Genomic DNA, 18,713 nt, shown 5'->3' on the forward strand with positions numbered 1-18,713 from the left:
TTGACTATATGGACCTTTGTCAGCAAAGTGATGTCTCTGCTTTTGAATATTCTGTCTAGGTTTGTCATAGCTTTTCTTCCAAGGAGCAAATGTCTTTTAATTTCATGGCTACAGTCACTGTCCGCAGTGATTTTTGGAGCCCAAGAAAATGAAATCTGTCACTACTTTCCCCATCTATTTGCCAGGAAGTGATGGGACTGGATGCCATGATCTTAGTTTTTTGAACGTTGAATTTTAAGCCAGCTTTTTCACTCTTCTCTTTCATCCTCATCAAGAGGCTCTTTAGTTCCTTTTCGCTTTCTGCCATTAGAGTGGTATTATCTGCATATCTGAGGTTGTTGATATTTCCCCCGGTAATCTTGATTCCAGCTTATGCTTCATCCAGTCCAGCATTTTGCATGATGTACTTTGCATACAAGTTAAATAAGCAGAGTGACAATACATAGCCTTGACGTACTCCTTTCCCAATTTTGAACCAGTCCATTCATTGCTCTATGTCCAGTCCTGACTGTTGCTTCTTGATCTGCATACAGGTTTCTCAGGAGACAGGTAAAGTGGTCTGGTATTCCCATGTCATGAAGAATTTTCCAATTTGTTGTGATCTACACAGTCAAAGGTTTTAGCATAGTCAGTGAAGCAGAAGTATATGTTTTTTTTTCTGGAATTTCTTGCTTTCTCTATGATCCAACGGATGTTGGCAATTTGATCTCTGATTTCTTTGCTTTTTCTAAATCCAGCTTGTACATCTGGAAACTCTCAGTTCATGTACCACTAAAGCCTAGCTTGAAGGATTTTGAGCATTACCTTGCTAGCAGGAGAAATGAGCAGAATTGAACATTCTTTGATATTACCTTTCCTTGGGATCCAGTCCTGTGGCCACTGCTGAGTTTTCCAAATTTCCTGGCATATTAAGTGCAGCACTGTCAGAGCATCATCTTTTAGGATTTGAAATAGCTCAGCTGGAATTCCATCACCTCCACTAGCTTTGTTCATAGTAATGCTTCTTAAGGCCCACTTGACTTCATACTCCAGGATGTCTGGCCCTAGGTGAGGGACCACACGATCATGGTTATCTGGGTAATTAAGACTTTTTTGTGTGGTTTTTCTGTGTGTTCTTGCCACCTCTTCTTAATGTCTTCCACTTTTGTTATGTCCTTGCTGTTTCTGTCCTTATTTAAATTTAAAAATTTAAATTAATCTAAATAAAGTAAAAGTTCAGTTTCTTTTCATCGGTTCCATATACTAGTGACTACTGTGTTGATCAACATAGATAAGAACATGATCATCCCTGTAGAAAGTTTTATTAGACAGAGGCTAATTAGAAGTATCAAGATGAAATCTAATTTGTAATTCTAGTTTAGGAATGTAAGCAAAACAGCAATTTAGACAATAAATTATGGTAAGGTTGCCCCCTCTGCCTGCCCATAGTAGAAGAGGTCCACATGGCTTTAGGTTGAACTGGAAGAACTGAGCTCTTGGAAGCGTAAAATATTTGAAATTGGGGTTGGTGAGTAGACTGGGTGTTTTCTGATAATGAAGATTCTATCTAGGGTGTGAGTTTTGTATTATTCTTAGTCCAGTGAGTACCCTGGACCTCCAGCTCTTCTTCTGTGCTGTGTTCTGTGTACTCTGTGACCTCCATTGGCCTTCAGGACTCTATAATTCTTTTCCTCCAGCCCTATCCTGCTTTCTTGTATAGTGGTCTTGGTAAGATGAGTGATTGTGAGCTGGTTTAATAGGGCGTCCTTAGAGATCATAAATTAGCTGCATATTTTCCTGCCTGTGTTCAGTATTGACAATAATAACTACTATTAATCAAGTATTTATTATGTATTACTTCTGTATTTTAATTGATTTTTTAAAAATGTTCACAACAATCTTATGAGATAGGAGTCATTATTATCCTTATTTTACAGATGAGGGCTATAAAGCACAGAGAGGTGAGGTTGCGTACCTATGTCACACAGCTAGGTGGAGCTAACATAGACCCATAGGAAACATGATTCCCAGGTGCCTGCACTTTTCCACTATTTTATGAAATACTCTCAAATCATTATCAGTGGGTGATATTTCAAAATCCTGAAAGATACTGAATTTCTGAAAGTAGTCCATTTCAATGCCAACTGTTAAAATCTAGCAGATAGGGAGTTTGAGGCCAGTATATTCCTCTATCTCCAGTCTTCTTTGCCAGTTATTCCAGTGAAGGTCTTTTTGCCTCTTATACCATCTGCCTCCAAGAGGGCTTTGAGAAAAGCATCATCCTGGGTGGGATCAGTAGCCCTGTGAATTGGTTCAGTCCTCCTCTTAGACTCTGTTCATTCTGTTACGTAGCCTCTCTGAGCTGTGCAGCTTTTCACAAACTTCCCTGAATGTGGTGATTGAATGTCTATTCTAGTCCAGCAGGAACTTAAAGCAGTGTGCACTTTGACAACAACTGCACCCTACATTTCAGACAAAGACATAAGACATTTTTTTTAGACCTCTTAGCTCATCTTCTTTCTCTTATAGATCAGACCAGGGAGAACTTTTCAGTAGCAGGATCTGGGGTGAAGCCTGCCTCCTTGCAGCTTCACCCCACTCCTGGGGCTGCATCTTTTCAGCCTTTTTCCCTTGGTACCCACTATAACTTGAGTTTTTAAGGGAGTCAGTGGGTCAGGGGGTGGTAGTACTATAAATATCTAAAATATTAGTGATGATTCCTTAAGAGTGTAGTTGCTCAGTTGTGTCCAACTCTTTGCAGCCCCATGGACTGTAGCCTGCCAGGCTCCTTTTTCCATGGGCTACTCCAGGCAAGAATACTGGAGTGGTTTGCCATTCTCTTCTCCAGGGGATCTTCCTGACCCAGGGATTGAATCCAGGTCTCCTACACTGCAGGTGGGATTCTTTACCATACAGGGAAGCCCTGATGATTCCCTCAGGTACCTTAAAATCTTTGGGGACTTTTTTTTTTTGCTGTGCTGTGCAGCATGTGGGATCTTGGTTCCCCGAGCAGGAATCAAATCCTCTGCCCACTGCATTGGAAGCTCAGAGTCCTAGCCACTGGGCTACCATGGAAGTCCCTCTTTTTGAACTTAGAAACAGGATGGTGAAAGAACATGTAAGCCATCTCTTTCTTTTTTTGCTTCATAATTTCTCCTCTAATTGACAAGACGTAAAACCAGTATATTTATCTTGAAGAGAATATCAAAATGACCCTTGGCATGAATTATTTCTGGTTTCTCTTAAAGTGAGACATTCCTCCTTTTTGGAAATGTTTTACCTTTCAGATGTGTTCTAAACAAAAGTGAGTTGTGGAAAACCAAAGAGGTGATCAGTATGTCTTTTTCCCTTTAACAAAACTGATAGGAATATTGCATTGCAACTCTTAAAACCTGCAGCCAGTGGTCTGTTTCATCACAAAGTTGGCTGTCTCTTTCTCCCTCTTAAGGAACCTGGGGGTAGTTGCTTGGGAAAAATAGTACAAGTGGGTGTACATATTGGCACACATGCCAAAACACATTTCTCTTTTTAGGCCAGGCAGTGTTATTTCTGGACCTTCTCTTTGAGTGGGTGAAATCTTCCCTGATAAACTTCACAAGTTTAAGTGCAAAACCAGCCAGGGAACAATTCTTGGTGCTGTGTTCCGTGTGTATCATGAGCAGCAGGACTCTGGAACTCATTTGGCTTCTGCAGGGATCTGTTAACCCTCGACTTCCCATGTGCTCCTTGGCCAGTCTCTTGGGTGCATATCCCATCAGTCTAGGTTTCTCTGGGAATTGTCTCTGCATTTTTTAAAAAGGCAACTTATAATAGAAAACCCCGGAGGAGGGGTGGGAACACTTCACTCAGGAGACTGTAGAGATTTTGTCTCCTGCAAGCAGCCTGGCATGTCTGTGCTGTCAGGAAAGGTCATCTGACTCAGCCACAGAAGGCTGTTAAGGCTGCCTGTGACCAAAATAACCTGGCTGGTTTCGTCAAACGTGTGCTCTGCCTGGTGTTAGAAGATGGCAAGGTTTACACAAAGCTTCTTCACCTGTTTTAGCTAATTTCAGCTTTTAGTTAAGACAAATATATTCGTTACTATAACTTCAGTAAAGTTATTTTTATTATATTTATATTATGGTATATTTATGTATTTGTTTGTGAAATAATTATGTCTATTACATAATATTTGATGCATACTGGTATTATATACATGTAGCCTGTGCAGGTTAGAAGGCATAATAATAAATCAAACACCTCCAGACCTACCTAAGGTAGGAATTAGAGGATTGCTTCTTCTCATTGTCATCTGCCTGCCTTTCCTGCAGAGAGACCCACCGTCAGGAATATTGTGATTATCAGTCCCTTTAAAAAACGTCAAAGTCATAAGGTGTGGACATATGGAAAATCATTTTCCAAAGTGATATCATAAGACTTTTTGTTTAGAAGAGCCATGCTCTGGGGACTGTGACTTCTGTGTTCTGTGCTAGCGCTTGGCACGTGCCATGGCTCCTGAGGAGGTTAATTAAAGGAAAGTATTACGGGTTCATCTGCCATCTGGGCATGAAGACATGTTGTTTCTGATTAGTGGAGGAGGAAAAGGGCATGTTGCAGTGTAAAGATATTATAGATTTTTGTTTTTAATGTTTATTATGAAAGGTAATGGACATATGCAGCAGAAAATGGAAGAGTGTAATGAACCCATCTGAGTTCATCCTAATGTTCCAATACCTGCCCACCCTTGATCACTCCTGCCCCATCTACATCCCCATCTCCTTCCTTCTCCTCTTGTAATATTTTTTTAAGTGATTTTTGTTTATTTGTTTGTTTTTTGGCTGCGGTGGGTCTTTGTCGCTGTGCTTGGGCTTTCTCTAGTTGTGACAAGTAGGGGCTACTCTTCACTGCAGCGTGTCAGCTTCTCATTGCAGCAGCTTCTCCTGTTGCAGAGCACAGGCTGCAGGCAGGTGGGCTTCAGGAACTGTGGTGCGTGGGCCCCATAGTGTGGTTCCCTGGGCTCTAGGGCACAGGCTTAGGAGTTTTGGCACACAGCTTAGTTGCTCCTCTGCACGTGGGATCTTCCTGGATCAGGGATTGAACCCACGTCTCCTGCTTTGGCAGGTGGACTTTTTACCACTGAGCCACCAGGGAAGCCCCCTCTTGAAGTATTTTGAAATAAGCACCAGATATTATATCCTTCACAAGCTTACATGGTGATGCTCAAGATAGACAATAGGTACAATAAATAAGTAAAATGTATAGTATATTTAGATATTGATAAATACTAAAGAAGTGGAACAAAGCATGAAAAGGGACATCAGCTGTCAAGAGAAGAAAGTTAAATTTTGTTTTTGTCTGCACTGTGAGGCTTTTGGGTTCTTTCTTCCCCAACCAGGGATTGCACCTGGCCCTTCAGCAGTGAGAATGCAGAATCACTGGACCACCAGGAATTCCAAAAGTGAAATCTGAATGGGTTGGTCTATAACAGAGATGAGATATAATGCTACTGAGATGACATTTGAATAGAGACCTCAGGGAAGTGAGGAAGATAGCTATGCAGTATCCGGCGGGGGAGTAAGCTGGGTGGCAGAAGAAGGAGCAGGTGGAATATTCCTGGTGGACTTGAAGAGCTGAAATGCCATACTCCCCTTTGTCCAGTGTGAGATGGTGGGCCAATGAATCTTTACGCGAGGGTAGCCATCTTGAGAATAATGGCAGTATCTTCTTCCTACCTGTATGAAGTATGACTTCTGTACTTAGTTCATTTTATAATTGCTTCTGGGATGATAAGACCTAACTCTGACTTTAAAACTCTGAGAAGAATGGAGAATGTGATGTTTATATTGGAACCTCCTGGCTTTTGTGACTTTCTGGCCCTCTTTGGAAAACTCTGTGTTGATACCAGCTTATGCATTATCTTTGTAGAGGAAATCATACTGGTGGTTAGTTCACATTATACTAGAAGGTGGGAACACAGTGGGTTTGTTTTAACTGTTTGATTTAATCACTTCAGTGGATCTTGTGAACATTTAATCTCCACCAAGCAGGCCAGTTAGTGTATCAACATTTTAGAGACTGGTCATCTTCCATCCTGCTTTAGAAAAAATGAAACTTCCCAAGAGATAAACATAATTCCATTCCTCTTAGATTGCTTCTGTTCTTAATCTTTAGATTGTTAATGCCTTTTGATACTACAGAGAAACTCATAGTTTTTCCAAGAAACAGTAAAAAGGAAAAAGAATTAGGTCCAAACAGGAAAAAATGAAAGGTTCTATCCACCCAAGAGAAACACATCTAACCACATTGAGAAACTTTTTTAGACAGATGCACTGTTAAGGACACACATCCACACACAGACAACCCCTGCTCATGCCTGTGTGGGATTTATGCCCATACACAAATCTCTGATTGACATGTGGAGATGTGATGTTTATGAAAACTTGACTGAAATGTCAAATGTGACATTCACTGTGTGAAACGTAATACAGTAAATGCCTTTCACTGCACTTTAGTATTTACCTGGTAATGCTTTCTACTTCTCTTCGTTTGGCAGAAGATGAGGACAGCAAGGACCTGTTTAATCCCAGTCTTCTTTACTTCATTCACACAGGCCAGTTGAGATGAGCACTCAACACAAGTTCTTTAAAAACACAGGTGGGGTAGGAAAGCTATTTGATGCAAAATATAAAGAAGGAACAGCCTCTTCCCACCAGTCTAGCAAGAACCCTGGGATCCCTCACTCCTAAGGCATAAAACAGTCACTTTCTCAAGTGTTAACTTTGGGAGTAGATGTGATGAGCTATGGATATCATTTTAAATGATTGATTTTTAAGCCTGCTAAATTATCTAATATCCTTAATTTACATGTTTTTCTCTTATTACAGTTTTTCACTTATAAGATTTTATTCATGCTTTTGGATTTCATTTTTTTTAAATTGTTTGCTATGCCTCTCTGAAAGAGATAGCTATAAATTCTTCATGCTACAAATTTAGCCAGATATACATTGCTTTGACAGATTATAATATCCTTACACAACTAAATGAACTGATTGATTCTATTTATTTTGAAGTATTGAAGTGTTTAGAGACATTTCCTTGACTTTTCATAAAATGCAAAACTAATTTGAAAATATTTGAATACTAATGAAGATGTATTTAGTGAAGACACATTGTAGTTGAATATTTTGACAAAATAACCTTCTAAGTAATAGAATCACTATTATTATTTGTTGTTTCTGCCAAGGAAGCAATAAATATAAAAAATATGAAGTTGGTGAATGCCCAAATTAACTTCACTGCAATTTTTTTTTTTTTTTGCGTACTCTTAAAGAGTACTGAATATAATCCTTAAACTAATGACCATTTACATCGAGAAGAATAGCAGGATAGAAATATGGTTTATTAATGGTAAAAATATATTAAATCAAGTGCTAATCCTGACATTTTATTTCTTGTTGCTTGGTAACAATGCGAGAACTCTATAAGAGTTCCTTTATCTCAGCTACAATGGACTTCGTTGCATTGTGGGGTAGAAATACCAATTACAGCAAGTCATTGTATGCCATTATCCTTACAAAATTTTGGTGCTATTTTTTATTGTTAGTGCAGAGATCCTAAAAGAAAGTCATTTTAATAATACATCCCTCCTTTTTTGATGGATTGGTAGATTTTATTCTAGCTATTTTGGGCTTTTTGGCTTTGTATCTATGTATAATTTTTGAGGCTTCACAAATTTGTCTTTTATCTGTCTACACTGTATAAACCTAGGCTTTTGAATTTCATCATAAATATGTATGTTCTAAGTGATTGTTCATGAGTTCTTAGTGAACATCTTTTATACTTGACCACTTAAGAGGAGAGAAAAGAATACCTGCGTGGAATTTTTTTCTCATAAAAATAGTGAGGACATATGCATCGTCCTTCTCTAATATAGAGCATTTCTAGTTTTAGAACCTGCTTTAGGAAAAGGGAGCCTGTTGAACAAGTGTGATATAAGCGAAAGGCTAATTCCTGTTGTGTATACTGTATATATCCTATATACTGTTAGTTCATAATTATTGTTTACAATGAAGATTGATAAACTGCTGTCTGTGACCTACCTGTTCTGTACTGCCCAAGAGGTAAGAAATTTTTTTAAATATATATATTTTAAAGGGTTGTTTGAAAAAAGAAAAGAACAATATGTGACCGAGACAGTATGGAGCCTGCAAAGCCTTAAACATTATCTGGCCCTTTACAGAAAAAAGCTTTCAAACCCTTGATTTATGGCATAATTTCCATGTGTATACTCTAAATACATTAAATATCACTAAATATTATTTTCTAAAGGACCAGTGAACTTAAGTAGAACTGAAATAAATAATGATAGCTGGTTTGAAGAGAATCAGTGAAAAAATTAAATTGAATAATATGAATTTGTGTAGAAGTAGTAAAATGATTATGTAATTTAGTAGGTCTGTATTGGGGACAACCATGAAGAAAGGAAGATTATATACAGCAACTTACTTATCTTGCCATGGTTTTTACAGTTTCTTTACTATCTCAATGCTTTTGTCAATAAATCTGACTTTAATAGTTTTCTACTGATAGACTCATTTTATTGGAAGCATCTTGCTTTTTCTTGCCCATTAGATTTTTGCACATACTTGAGGGCCAGTTTCTTATGTATAGTGCCTGTATCCTGGGGTGATGGGGTGAGGACTTCTCCAACCTGACCTGGGCCCAGCAGGCACCTGCAACTTCTGCTGGCTGGCAGAGTGTCCAGGAGCTGCAGAAATGGTCCAGAGTTGGAATTGTCCTGTGTGCCTGGGGTTTGGAAGGGCTCTGCAGCCCTGGGTTTTCATCTCCTCCGGAGCTCTGCCCCCCGCCTCTCAGAGACAGCCTAGGAGAAGACTCGTGGATAGACTTTGGGCAAGGTGAGACTGCCTTCCAAACCAGGGATTTTAGCTTCTGATTTTCTTTTTAATCAGGAATATGTTTGTAAGAGTTATCTGATTATGTCTTATTTATTGCTAAGGGAAACTTGAAATCAGAAAGTTCACTAGGGTAGTTGTGTGCTTTCTTATCTGGCACTAGTCCTCTTAAGAAATAGAAAAGGCTCCATCCAGCCAAAATGTATTCTAATAATTAAAGATGAAGTCAATTATTTATTTACTAATTTTTGCTTTGCCATTCTGCTTATGGGATTTTAGCTCCCTGAATAGGGATTGAACCCAGGACCCTGGCAGTGAGAGTCCCAACCACTGGACCACCAGGGAATTCCTGAAAGTCAATTATGTCAGCTAGATTCGCCTCCTCGTTCTTATAAGCAAAGGCCCAGAAAACCCTATGCTTGAGTACCACTTCTGTATTAGCATGCGTTTTATATTACTTTGTAATGCTTTATGTTTTCAAAGTGATTTTGTATATGTGTATCCCGTTTGATCCTCTTAATCACCAGGTGAGGTAGGAGGAGGAGCAGTTTTATTATAATATTACCCATGAGGAAACTGAGACATAGATACATTTCTGGAATAGATCAGTAGGAAGTTGAATGGCTTAATGAAAGGGACATTTGAAAGACTTGGAGCCCTGCTTTTCCACATTTCCTCTGCCATGGTCCTGCCATTACAATGCTGAAGCTTTCCTTTTCTTTTTTTTTAATTTTAATTTTTGTTTTTATTTTAACATCCAAAAGATTTTGTATTGGGACACAGTTGATTATCCTTCTTTCTTTTTTAAAAAATTAAGTTTTTTTTTGTTACGTAGAGTCTTCATTGCTATGAATGGGCTTCTCTAGTTGCAGTAAGCAGGGGATGCTCTTCGTTGTGGTGCATGAGCTTCTCATTGCATTGGCTTCTCTTGTTGCTGAGCTCAGGCTCTAGGCACACGAGCTTCAGCAGTTGTAGCACGTGGGCTCAGTAGTTGCGGCACACAGGCTTAGTGGCTCTGAGGCATGTAGAATCTTCCCATAACAGGGAATGAAACCGTGTCCCCTGCATTGGCAGGCAGATTCTTTCCTATCCACTGTACCACCAGGGAAGTCCTGAAGCTTTATTTCTAAAACAATGAACAAGAAGAATTGTGAAACTCTGAAAATGTAGCTAAGTGGGCTTTTATAGAAGCTTGTACCTTATTTTAAATAAAGGTACAAGAGAGAGTTGTGATTTTAGGTGATGTGTGTAGAATGGATTTTTATGGCAGCAGGAAAGAAGACACATGGTAGCCAAAGAGGAGGCTGTTGCTGTGATCCAGGCAAGAGGTGATTGTGGCTTGGACTTGAGTGGTGGACTAGAGATGGGGAGAGGTAGTGGAACTGAGGTATACAGTATTTTGGAAGAGGAATATTTTCAGACTTGCTAATGCCTTGGATGTGGACTGGGGTAGGGGGATGGCAGAGACTAAAATGATTCCTACTCTACTTAAGCAGTGGTGTGTGTCACCTATAGAGTTAAGAAAGCCTGGTAACAGCTTTTGGAAGGAGAAGTAACAAGAACCCAGCTAGGATTGATTGGCATTTTTAGGCTTTCAAATGGTGATGTAGGTGAAGATGGACATGTATGTGTTGTGCTCAGAGGAGAGGTCTAGAAAGAGTTATACAGTTGGAAAGAATCTACATTTGATAAGTAGTCATGGAATGGAAAAGACCACTTAGGGGAAAGGTCCTGGAATCAAGCATTAGGAGTCTCAGTATATTTATTTATTTATTTGGTGAACAGTACCTGAGATTAAGAATCACACCTTGTCTCTCTGTGACATTGTGACTTTGGACAAATAAATGTACTTAAGAATCCCAGCTTCTTTGTAGCATCTCCTATTTCTATTCTCAGGTCTATTTTGAATATCTGTGGGTTAGGGCATTTGGATGTGTTTTGTAAAGCTCTGAAGTGCTATATTCTCACCTTGATCCCTCCTGCTGCTTTGATTAATGAACCTCAGATGACTGTGGTTTTCACTGGCCCAGTGACAATGACTGTAGAACCACCCTGTGAATAGTACCTGGCAGGGTATACCCGTCTTATCCTTTCCCTGTCTTCCACAGTTCTTGAGATTTAAGGAAATAAAAATTTCATAATACCGCCAATTTCTAAAATCTCAGTGCATTATCAAAAACTAATTGTTTTTGATAATAACAAAAAGCAAAAATTAATTGTTTTTTAAATATATTGTTCACTTTGCGTGCATGCGTGCTAAGTTACTTCAGTTGTGTCTGACTCTGTGCAGCCCTATGTACTGCAGCCCGCCAGGCTCCTCTGTCCATGGGATTCTCCAGGCAAGAATACTGGAGTGGGTTGCCATGCCCTCCCAGAGAGATCTTCCCAACCCAGGGATTGAACCTGCATCTCTTATGTCTACCCAGCATTGGCAGGTGGGTTCTTTATCATTAATGCCACCTGGGAAGCCATCATTAGCTTTGAGTGAGTGAGTGAAGTCGCTCAGTCGTGTCCGACTCTTTGCGACCCCATGGACTGTAGCCTACCAGGCTCCTCTGTCCATGGGATTTTCCAGGCAATAGTACTGGAGTGGATTGCAATTTCCTTCTCCAGGGGATCTTCTCAACCCAGGGATTTAACCCGGGTTTCCCGCATTGTAGACAGACGCTTTACTATCTGAGCCACCAGGGAAGTCCTTATTGTTAGCTTTCAGTTAATTTCAGTTCAGTCGCTCAGTCGTGTCTGACTCTTTGCAGCCCCATGAATCGGAGCACGCCAGGCCTCCCTTGTCCATCACCAACTCCCAGAGTTCACACAGACTCATGTCCATCGAGTCCGTGATGCCATCCAGCCATCTCATCCTGGGTCGTCCCCTTCTCCTCCTGCCCCCAATCCCTCCCAGCATCAGAGTCTTTTGCAATGAGTCAGCTCTTTGCATGAGGTGGCCAAAGTACTGGAATTTCAGCTTTAGCATCATTCCTTCTAAAGAAATCCCAGGGCTGATCTCCTTCAGAATGGACTGGTTGGATCTCCTTGCAGTCCAAGGGACTCTCAAGAGTCTTCTCCAACACCACAGTTCAAAAGAATCAATTCTTTGGCACTCTGCCTTCTTCACAGTCCAACTCTCACATCCATACATGACCACAGGAGAAACCATAGCCTTGACTAGATGGATCTTTGTTGGCAAAGTAATGACTCTGCTTTTCAACATACTATCTAGGTTGGTCATAACTTTTCTTCCAAGGAGTAAGTGTCTTTTAATTTTATGGCTGCAATCACCATCTGCAGTGATTTTGGAGCCCCAAAAAATAAAGTCTGACACTGTTTCCACTGTTTCCCCATCTATTTCCCATGACGTGATGGGACTGGAGGCCATGATCTTCGTTTTCTGAATGTTGAGCTTTAAGCCAACTTTTCACTCTCTTCTTTCGCTTTCGTCAAGAGGCTTTTTCGTTCCTCTTCACTTTCTGCCATAAGGGTGGTGTCATCTGCATATCTGAGGTTATTGATATTTCTCCTGGCAATCTGGATTCCAGCTTGTGTTTCTTCCAGTCCAGCGTTTCTAATGATGTCCTCTGCATATAAGTTAAATAAGCAGGGTGACAGTATACAGCCTTGATGTACTCCTTTCCCTATTTGGAACCAGTCTGTTGTTCCATGTCCAGTTCTAACTGTTGCTTCCTGACCTGCATATATCAGCAGTAAATTATCTAATATTTAAAGCTCATCAAAGTCAGCCTAAATATGTTGATAGCTTACATCAAGCAAATGCAGTGATGACTTTTAAGGAGAGCACTACAGACCCCTTATAAAAAGTAATGTTGTTAGAGATCTGTCATTTCATTAGCTCAAGTTGCATACAGTAAAAAAAATAATGACCAGTCTCTGCTGTCATATTTTAAATGGAGGATTAGCCATGATCTGTTTATCTCTTTTTGTACTTTGGCTCAGAAGGTTCAAATATTCTGGTTTTGGATGGAAACTAATGTTTGTTCTCTGATAAAACATACTTATGCTGAATATCCTTCTTGAATTGTTTCCACTGAAAGTAACATTTATTGTTTTGGGGGTGTAAGAGAAACAGAATGAATAAAGAGAGCCTTAGATACTCGTTGATGCTTTATGTTCAACTCAGTGCACACCACTACCTACAAATATCAGAGGGACCTGGAGTCCAGAAATAGATGCTTATTTCCTTAGGATTTAGCACACTGCTACATATAAGCAAATTAGCCTGCAGGTGTGTTTTCACTGCCTCCTTATGAAAGCTTTGCCTTACTGAATTTTCAGACTCAGGGAAAAGTATGTTTTATTTAGTTTGTTTTTCGATGAAATGATTTGAAACAGTTTATTTGGGAGAAATAATGAACGATTAGAAACCAAGAATGACGTAACTGTTAGAAAGTACAGTAGTTTCTCCTTACCTGAGATTTTGCTTTTCACATTTTCTGATGCTTGTAGCCACCTGTGGTTCAAAAATATTGAATGGAATATTCCAGAATAAACAATTCATAGGTTTTAAATAGGGTGATGAAATCTCATCCCCTCCAGCTCTGTCCCACCTGGGATCCCCAGTTGTCAGCATCTTCTGTTCCTAACATCCAGCCATCAATATAATGTCTCTATGATCCAGGATCACCCAGAGCAGTTGGTCCTCCTTCTGACATATCATCAGAAGGTCAGTACAGTAAGTCCCTTACATATGTATGAGTTCAGTTCTGAGAGCACCTTCAAAAGTCCAGTTTGTTCGTTAAGTCCAACAAAGTTAGCCTAGGTACCCAACTAACTCAATCAGCTATATAGTACTGTTCTGTAATAGGTTTTAATAATTTTCACACAAATAATGGATAAAAAACACAAAAATAAAAACATTTTTAATCTTACAGTATAGTATCTTGAAAAGTGCAGCAGTACAGTATTCTTAAAGTACAACTTTTTGCCTCAGTCCACTCTCTCAATTATTTTCACTTATGTTTTCATTGTTATCATTTGGTGCTTCTTAGCTGTACCAGCTACATCACCACTGCTTTTATGCTGGCTTCTGGACATCCTGGGCTTGAAATCATGATACTGTACCACTGTATTCTACACGGTACTGTACAGTAAAGTACACAAAGTCACTCCTCGTAGAGGATGCATACACGTGACAATGTATGCCAGAAATGTGAACTAACTTACGTGATTGGACATGAGACCACACGTTTACACCTTTGAAAATTTGCAACCTGAAGGTTCATACGTAGGGTACTTAACTGTAGTAGTCTAACATTACGTTACATTGCCTCTGTCATTCACCTCACTTCATCTCATGGGCATCTCGTCATCTCACATGATCAAAGGAAGAGGGGGAGCACAGAACAATGAGGTGATTTGAGAGAGGAAGACTGCATTCACATATCTTCTATTATAATATATGTTATAATTGCCCTATTTTATTATTAATTATTGTAATTTCTTATTGTGCCTAATTTATAAGTTAAACTTTATCATAGGTCTGTATGTATAGAATAAAAATGTATATAAGGGTTCAGTGCTCTCCACAGTTTCAGACGTCCACTGAGGTCTTGGAATATATTCTGTGTGGACAGAAAGCTCTGGTAATGGTTTTTTGTTCTGTTTTTCTTTCCATGAAGAAGGCCAGACCACTCATGTCCGGGAATATAGATCACTTACTCTCTGACTTGGCTTCTGAAATTTAATGTTAATTTCTGTCACTGAATAACTAAGCCTGCACTCAGTTTCTCTGAAGAGAATTTTAAATCCAAATCCTATGGAGGGAAGTTAAACAGGAACCTGAATAACCTAGTATCTTTGCTGTGCTTGCTGTGGAAAGGAGCTGGGTTATTCATTTAAAGAAGCTATTTTAGTTTCCTTAATAATTACAGGAAAGGATACAAGTTTTGCCTTGTATTCTGGAAAAGATTCTTTTCACTTTAGAATTTTATTTTTAATTTTGGAAAAAGTTTGCTGTCACAAACAAAACTCCGAGAAGAAAAATTCATTATTATCAAATTCAGACAAATACAGGTTGACTGTTAAAAGCTACAGGATTAAGATTGTTGAGTTTGAAAGTTTTGGTATAATTTAAATTTCATCCAGATTGAGAAATTTACAAAGCTCATTCATTTTGAAAACTGACATCTCAGAAATGGAATCAAATCTTTAGGAAGAAAGGAAGTAGTAAATGATATTTTAAAGGCAGTTCTATAGATCAGTTTCTGCTATAAAGAGTATTTTAGCTGCTGTTTTGTTTATAGATTTTTTTTCCCTCCAATGCTTTTGGCATTATGTTTGCACCCGAAAAGTTTTCACTTACTTTTCCTTTTTGTTGATACAGATTAGCATTTTATATGTGGACTAATGAGGACTAGATTTTATAAGGAGAGAAGAAAATAGAATGGAAAACTTTTCTTCTTAAAACTCATTCTCAGGAAATAGAAGGGGCAGTAAAATGGTCCAAGTAGAAAAGATAGCAGCCAAGGGGTGCCTTACATAAAGTGGAGTAGATCCATAATTGAAATATTTTCAACTGTGGCAATGACAGATAAAGGAGTTATAGCCTAATGATAATAAGAACAGCAATAGCAACAAGTACTATTTATACCATGAACTTACGTACAAAGCAAATAAGGTCATGTGTTATAATAGCCTAGTAAGGTAGGTTTTATTATCCTTATTTTATAGAGGGAGGAAATGAGGATAAGGAGAAACTTTAAGATAAAGCTAATAAAAGAGAGTTAAGATTTAAAGACAGTTCTTTCTGCTTCCAAAGCCATGTTCTTAAGGAAAAGTGAAGGATAATGGATGTATTTTAAGATACATTTTGTTTTATACTTTGCAGTGTTAATATTTAAAATATAATTTATTACCTCCTTAAGGACAGGGTCATAGACCTTTAGCTAATTGAATTTTTCAGTTAACTAAGTGTGGCTCCAGGATAATGTTAATACTTCCATAAACATAAAATTAAAAATCATTCAGAAATGTTAACCTTGTAAAACCTATAAAATAGGATAATCTCCTGAAAGCTATAAAATGAGAGTCTTTACACTTGAGAAGCTAGAATGGTTTCTCCCCAATAAAAATGATGTAGATGATGTTAATTTCACTTCAGACAATAGTTTGAAAACAAGATAGAAATTTTAGGATTCTGGGTAATAAATAGTGGCGTGATTATCTACTTAAAAACTAGGAATTTCCATTTTCTTTTCTGACATCTAAGAACCTTAGACGTTAACACTCTTGTCTTCACAATAAAAAAGTGAACAAACTGATAATCAGCAGAAACAGTTTGTTCACAAGAATAATAGTAGTGGTGTAGTCCATGATTATAACTGATAGATGAATGAAAGCAATGTTTTAAGGGGCGGGAAGGAGAGATGAGAATACTGTGTCATAAGGTACTTGTATTTGTCCAAGTAACAAAGTACTCTTGTTAGTCCAGTGCTGACTTTCATAAGGAAATAAACGTTTCTTTCTTTCAAGAAGTTAATGTGTGGCCATGTTTAGATAGAAAACAGTATTTCAGTTAAATGTGAGAAATGAACAATGAGCTAGAAAGTCATTCTAACTGCACACTGGACCAAGTTCATATTTTATGAAATCTACAAATGACCACTTTCAGAGTTGCTTGGAAAGATAGTAAAAAAAATATGACTGTTAAGTTCACAATGATAAGGATTTGCTGTGGGAGACACAGAGATGATCTTAGATGATATCTCAGTTTAGTTGTTGTGATAGGATAAGCCTGAAATTAGAAGTTGTATATAGAGCAATGGTGCTAAATTTAATGATTAAGATAGTCATTGCTGTGGGATCCTGACAGTTTGTGGCCGTAACCTCAGAAGTGTTCTGTTTCTTAGCTTTGTTTGTGTAGATACTTAAAAAAAAATTAATTGTTTATTTTGGGCTGTGCTGGATCTTTGTTGCTGCGTATGGACTTTCTCTAGTTGCAGAACGTGGGGCCTACTCTCTGGTCACGGTGTGCAGGATTCTCACTGCAGTGGATTCTCTTGTTGTGGAGCACAGCTCTACAGTGCACAGGCTTCAGCAGCTGGCACACAGGCTTAGTTGCTCTTCACATGTGGGATCTTCCTGGACCAGGAATCAAAGCCATGTCCTCTGCATTGCAATCAGTTCAGTTGCCCAGTCGTGTCCGACTCTGCGACTCTGTGGACTGCAGCATGCCAGGCTTCCCTGTCCATCTCCAACCCCCAGAGCTTGCTCAAACTCATTGGGCCACCAGGGAAGCCCTCTTTAGATACATGTGTATGATGGCTTTTAAAGGAAGGATGAGCTTTCTCCATGGCTCAGCAGTAGAATCCTCTTGTAGTGTGGGAGACGTAAGATACACTGGCTTGATCCCTGGGTCTGGAAGATACCCTGGAGGAGGGCATGGCAACCCACTCCAGTATTCTTGCCTGGAGAATCCCATGGACAGAGGAGCCTGGCAGGCTACAATCCATGGGGTTGCAAAGAGTCAGATACGGCTGAAGCAACTTAGCACGCGGGCAAGCAAAGAAAGGATAGGACTTCAGGTATTTTACAGTCTCTTTCTTGGCTCACAGGTCTAAGGACATTTGGGTGGGGATGGGCCAGAATGGAGTGTGGAGATACATCTTCCACAGAATCAAGGGCCTTGAGGGAAAAAATGGAATGGAAGTCTCTTGGTTCGATTTTCTTAATTCCTATTTGTTACCTATATGTTTGCTTTTATAAAATAAGGATCATTTTTTTTCATACTGTAAAGCATTAAACATTTCTAATAAAAATATTTATTTGGCTCTTCCCAGTCTTAGTTTCAGCAGGTGGCATCTTCAGTCTTCATTGGAATATGCAAGATCTTTAGTTGCAGTGTGTGAACTCTTAGTTGCGGCATGTGTGATCTAGTTCCCTGTCCAGGGATGGAACCTCCACTCCCTGCACTGGGAGCATGAAATCTTAGCCACTGGGCCACCAGGGAAGTTCCAAGAAAGTTTTTGGAGATCATTAAATATTCCCCCAAAGAGGATATTTTAGTAATTATACTCAAATTTATATCAACAGTTCTATTGTACTTTCACGGTTGTTTTTCCTTGCTCACTATTATTAGTAATGCTGCAATAAACGTCTGTATCTTGTATCTGTGAGTGTCTGATGATTTGATGAAATTCTTAGAAGTGAATTTTTTGGATGTGTACCTCAACATTTTACAAACTTTTGATAAATATTGCTGCATTGTTCTATAGGCAGGTGGTTTCAATTATAACCCTGTAATGATACATAACAGTGTCATATTGAACCATTCTCAACAACATGAATATTATACTTAGTTTTTCTTTAGATAATCTGCTAAGTGAAAAACTGTCTTGTGGTTTTAATTTTGCATATCTTTGATGACCAGGGAAGTTGAATATTTATTGTTTTTTTTGTATTTGTGTATGTGTGTGGTTTTATGTGTTGCTGTAAGTATGATAATTATTTGAATGGGCATGTCTAAGTATTTCATTCCCAGGAGTTCTTAGGTCATGAGTTGTATAAGAGGGAGTTATATAAGGGATATCAAATGACATTCCGTGTATGTGGAATCTAAAATGAAATGATACAAATAAACTTATTTACAAAACAGAAACAGGCTCACAGATGTAGAGAAAAAACTTATCTTGACTTGAGGGGAAGACTGTTGGGGAAGGAATAGTTAGGGACTTTGGGATCAACATGTACACACTGCTATATTTAAAATGAATAACCAACAAGGACCTACTATATAGCACATGGAACTCTGCTCCATGTTATGTGGCAGCTTGGATGGGAGGTGGGTTTGGGTGAGAATGGACCCATGCCATCCATGGCAAATAGATGGGG

The 18,713-nt window shown here is 38.9% G+C and overlaps 1 protein-coding gene across 4 annotated transcripts in view; it reads left to right on the forward strand.

Moving 5' to 3' along the window:
- The window catches only part of OXCT1 (3-oxoacid CoA-transferase 1), a 163,371-nt gene that overhangs the window by 36,658 nt on the left and 108,000 nt on the right, over positions 1-18,713 (forward strand). The gene's annotated exons all lie outside the window — the stretch shown is intronic.

This window comes from Ovis aries, chromosome 16, assembly GCF_016772045.2.
Source record: "Ovis aries strain OAR_USU_Benz2616 breed Rambouillet chromosome 16, ARS-UI_Ramb_v3.0, whole genome shotgun sequence".
Taxonomy (NCBI): domain Eukaryota; kingdom Metazoa; phylum Chordata; class Mammalia; order Artiodactyla; family Bovidae; genus Ovis; species Ovis aries.